At 41.9% G+C, this 5,303-nt stretch overlaps 1 non-coding gene across 1 annotated transcript; it reads left to right on the forward strand.

Moving 5' to 3' along the window:
* Window positions 1-4,273: 4,273 nt before the first annotated feature.
* TRNAC-GCA lies at window positions 4,274-4,345 on the forward strand. The gene has a single exon. It is a non-coding gene; the product is annotated as a tRNA-Cys (tRNA).
* Window positions 4,346-5,303: the final 958 nt, after the last annotated feature.

Consider the following 5,303-nt stretch of genomic DNA (forward strand, 5'->3'; position numbering starts at 1 on the left):
TTGTTGTTTTATGCTTGTTTTATTTGGTTCTGTTGGTGTTATATGTTGAGGATTGCATAATTAAAGGTGTGCCCATTCTCAGCTGCAGTAAGTCTGAGAACTGGAGAAGGGTTTAGCATTCCTCTCTCCACCCTGGTTGACCAGGAAGGGTGGCAGGTGAATCTACCCCCAGTCGTAGCAGGACTGGGCAATAGAGTAGTTGGAGAAAAGGAAAAAAAATGTGTATTTGATAACTAGAATTAAGCAATTAAGAGCATAGATCATGAACCAGGCAGCAACTCAAACCTGCGCCAGGCCAAGTTGCAGGCCTTGAGACAGGACTTCCAGTTATAAAAGGAAGCCCTGGCTAAGCAAGTACCAGTCCTTTAGGGACTTGTTAAAATTTAACCATTTGTGCTCAGCATTCGCTGTAACAGCAGTGTGTTTGCTACAAGAGGCAATTAAATAGTTAACGCCAGTGGGCCATGCGTTTTGCCCAGGTGGCAAGCCTCACGAGGGAGGACTTGGGTCGTCTTGTGAATAAAATGTTTTAGGAAAAAAACCAGAAGGGTGGGGGCAGAAGCCCATGAAAGAAACGGTTCAGCGCAAAAAAAAAAAAAAAGGATCGGGCCCAGGCGGGCAGGCAACAGACAGAGAGCTTGGAGAACAGGTTGGAAACTTTTGAGGGTCTAGTGGAAGGAAGAAATAAGTGAGTGTAAGCATGGGGATTTCAAATACTCAGGAGGATATTTGGAATGGCGATTTGAATTGGTAAGTGGCTGTTGGGAGCCAAGCAAGTGATATAAGGAAAGAGCAAGTGATTTGAAGGAGAGTGAAGAGTTAACTCTGTAGTTGCTGGAGGGAATAGTAGTTGAACTTTGTAAAAATGCTAAAGAGAAAAGTTCTTGGTGTTTTTTTTTAAATGTTTGTAAATAAATTCAGGCAAAGAAATTATTAGATTGCAATCATTTGGCTATGAACAATTTTGTTGAATTAGCTGAAGAATGTATACAGTGCTATGTAAATGAAAATTTATTAGGCTCTAAGGCACTATAAGTGGTGATGTTTTCTTTCAGTGTTTAAAAGCAGGAGTTAAAAGTAAAAGCAAGCCAGAAAGCATCTGTATTAATGCAAATTATCTAACTGATAAGGTAAAAGCCACTGAAACCTGGGCTGCCTATAAAACATATACAAGAAAATATGGGGCAATTCCCCTGTTTTGCCTAAAATCAACAAGGGTATTTGTATATTTTAAGCAATAATTGACTGCCCAGAAGGGGTAGACCTCTGTTTTTGTCTTTCAGATAATCAAAGAAAACTAATGCCAGCTAAACAGCATACAACATACCATGATTTACTGGCAGAGTAAAAATTATGTTTTGTGTTCTATGTTCTGTCTTGTGGTGTCTGTCTCGTGGTCAGAATTGTTGTGTTTAATATTTTCATGGGATGGTCTGGTTTGAAATAAAGCAGAAGGCTTGAATTGAAATGCAGATATTTGTTTTGTTCAACTTAAAATACAAAGTGTTTGGATACATCAGAAAAATGTGATATACTAAAGTCTTATGTATTTTCTTAAGTAAAAGAAAAAAACTGCATTGGCCAAATTGCATACTAACAGTCTTTGGAAGCAAGGACATAAAAAGTTAACCCACTCCCCATATTGTACATGGGATCCTTCTGGCTACCTCAGATTTCTAGCCAGAGGGCTGGGGATGGTGGGAAGCTATTGAACTAGAGCTTGTATTAAATGAACTCATCAAAGTGGGTGTGCTTGTCCTGGCTTGTTGTTCCAAAGCTCTGTAATAAGGTTATTTTAGTAGAAGGGTATATGTGGCATACATTAAATAATAAGACTAATGTATTGTATAACACCAATGTGTATGTGTTCATTGTTAACAAAAGGTGTATAAGTAAAAAGTAAAAGTTTCCTTTGTAGGTTAAAAAGAAGCCAAAAGGGGAAAAGGAAAAGAACGAGTTAACTGAGAAAAATTTAATTAGAAAGCTAAGTCCAAAAAAAAAAAAAAAAAAAAAGAGATACACTGACTTCGTTCAAGGACACTGTTCACAGTTAGCCAAGTTTTAACAACCAGAAAGGGGGCTTGAATATGCCCAACCATCTGTAAAATCTTCAAATACACTAATGCAATGTGTTAGGTTTCCTTTTTACACAGGTAAAGACGCACTACCCAAAGACCCTAGCAGCCCTGCCACTCCATGGAACCTGGAGACCGGATCAATGTACAGGTCCACCAACGAAAGACTGCTTTGGCTCCACGCTGGAAAGGCCCTTAGTGAGTCCTGCTGACTACCAACACCGCTGTGATGTGCCAAAGACTGATTGCTTGGACCCATGATTCTCACTGCAAAAAGACCCCTCTACATCAGGAGAATTCTCCTACTGATAATTAGCCTATTCTTTCTTCTAGTTCAACTGTGCTTGTGGACAGCAGGCAAAAAGGACAAAGTGACGTGCTAGCTAACCTCTCCCTTGTCCACTGACAGACCTACTGTGCCTTTGAACTTTTCTAGAAGAAACACTCACTCCACTGACACTGCCAAAGTCCAGGAATTCCTGACTAAAAAGGACATTGAGAACTGACCCTGGTAAAGAATCAAAGACTTATACACTGGCAGGAACAAACTTGTGGGACCCCTGCTTGGGAATGTGGTATTAATTGAATGTTGGGGTTTATTCTACAGGCTGCGCCCTGTGTTTTGGATAAATCCTTTAGTATGTCTTGCCCTCCCTAATTGGATTTTAAATGATATTGTCTTTATCCAGTTTTCAGATCACTTTTACATACCCAGATTGCTCACAGGGGGCTGCCATTAGATTAGCACAACAAAAAGCCTGGGTTATTTCCTCTGGAAAAAGAAGAAATTGGGCAGATCCCTGTGGGCTGGGGCTAACAGTGTAACAGCCATTTGGAATATTCTTAAAGGCCAAGAACATAATAAGAAATTGGGCCGACTAAAAAAGGCCACTAGCCTTATTTCTGAAGTTCAGCTAACCAAGTATAGGCTGAAGTTGGTGAGTTACATGTCATTTCCACCCTTAGTTCTATAACCCAGAAGTTACTGACAGAGATGGTATTGAATATCACTGAGGCTGGGAAGGCATTGCAGTGGGATCTAGTATGTTTAAAATTTCAGGATTTCCTGAATGACCAGCTGATGGCCATTTGGAATGATCTTAAGCACCAAACTTGGCCCACTGCCCTGACAGACACATCAGGAACCATCTGATCTGTAGTCATGGAAACATATTTGGACACTTTCTGGATGGAAGTGTGAACATTTACAGTGCTCCTTCCAAGCATATGGACCGGTTAGGTGTGGGCTCCACATACCGAATCCTGCTGGGTCCATGGGAAGAATGCATGTGGGACTTAATACCCCTCGTTATTAACCCCAGCTCCCTAGAGCTTGTTTATTTTTGTTGGCTTCAAAGTGTGAGAAAACTCAGCCAAAAGGTTTGGTGAGTATTCTCAAAGGGGGGAGTTGTTGGAAAATCATAGTGCTAATGAAGCCTTTTTGTATTAGGCCTGAGTAAACCAAAGTTATGTTATGCTTGCCCAAACTGTGTTGGAAAGCTTACAGAACTCATTAGACTGAAGGCCGTGTATTTACCTAAGTCAGCTATTTCGCTTATCAGTTTTGTTTGGCTCCCCAAGTATATGTTGGCTCCCCAACTGTATGCAGCTGCGTTCACATGTATGCATCCAAAGTATCTAGTACAAAGGGTCAACGGATGTATCTTGTGTCCCCTTCAGAATGACAAATGTATCCTCAACAGCTGTATGTATCTTGTAGCCCCCACAAAATGATATATGTATCCTGCATATCCAATTATCCCCTAATAGATACATGTACAGGGTCTATAGGTCAACCAAATGACGTAGACAAACGTAGGCTAAGTTGTTTGTTACCGGCTATAAAGGTAGGCTTGGCCATGAAAGGTGTGTCTCTTTCTCTGGCACTAGCCGAGAGGAACACCCGCTCAGCTGACCGATCAATAAAGGGTGTGGTACTCGTCTTCCTGTCTCCGTGCCTCCTTGGTGTAATTAGGTAAGCTCCAGGGGGAAACGAGCCCTTTTGGCTAACAGTAGCTATGTCACTGGGGGAAGCTATGGGGGTGGGTGTGCAAGCTGTGGTGTTTACATGGATCTATAAGTTTAATCAAACCCCATTTTTAAAAGCACTGTGGTCTGGGAACAGAACAGGAGATCTCTGAGGCAGGGCCTGGCCTTCAAAATCTTTAAGATCTCTGACTTACCTACACAACAGTCATGGGGGTATAGCTCAGTGGTAGAGTGTTTAACTGCAGTTCAAGTGGTCCTTGGTTCAAATCCAAGTACCCCCTTACAAACCTCTTCTTTCAACAAAAATAAGGGCATTTCCATTATGTTCAGGAGTTCCAATGAATAGGGATCCCTGAAATGAATGGAAACACTAAATGTTTTCCTGTGCAATTGCATAAAAACCTAGCAAACGTGTGCCTTCACTGAAATCAGTTCCAATCCTCTAAAGGATTAAAGAATCCTTATTGAGGTTTCAGGAAAAAAACATCCTGATGTGTAGAAAGAATAGTAAATATGGCAGGCGACAAGCTTGGCTTAACAGTGAAATCCTTGCTGATCTTAAACACAAAAAAGAAGCTTACAAGAAGTGGAAGATTGGACAAATGACCAGGGAGGAGTATAAAAATATTGTTCAGGCATGCAGGAATGAAATCAGGAAGGCCAAATCACACTTGGAGTTGAATCTAGCAAGAGAAACAAGAAGGGTTTCTTCAGGTATGTTAGCAACATGAAGGAAGTCAAGGAAAGTGTGGGCCCCTTACTGAATGAGGGAGGTAACTTAGTGGACAGAGGATGTGGAAAAAGCTAATGTACTCAATGCTTTTTTTGCCTCTGTCTTCACAAACAAGGTCAGCTCCCAGACTGCTGCACTGGGCAGCACAGCATGGGGAGAAGGTGACCAGCTCTCTGTGGGGAAAGAAGTGGTTCAGGACTGTTTAGAAAAGCTGGATGAGCACAAGCTCATGGGGCCGGATGCGCTGCATCCGAGGGTGCTAAAGGAGTTGGCGGATGTGATTGCAGAGCCATTGGCCATTATCTTTGAAAACTCATGGCAATCGGGGGAGGTCCCAGATGACTGGAAAAAAGCTAATGTAGTGCCCATCTTTAAAAAAGGGAAGGAGGAGGATCCGGGGAACTACAGGTCAGTCAGCCTCACCTCAGTCCCTGGAAAAATTATGGAGCAGGTCCTCAAGGAATCAATTCTGAAGCACTTAGAGGAGAGGAAAGTGATCAGGAACA

Source organism: Mauremys reevesii, linkage group 14, assembly GCF_016161935.1.
Source record: "Mauremys reevesii isolate NIE-2019 linkage group 14, ASM1616193v1, whole genome shotgun sequence".
NCBI lineage: Eukaryota > Metazoa > Chordata > Testudines > Geoemydidae > Mauremys > Mauremys reevesii.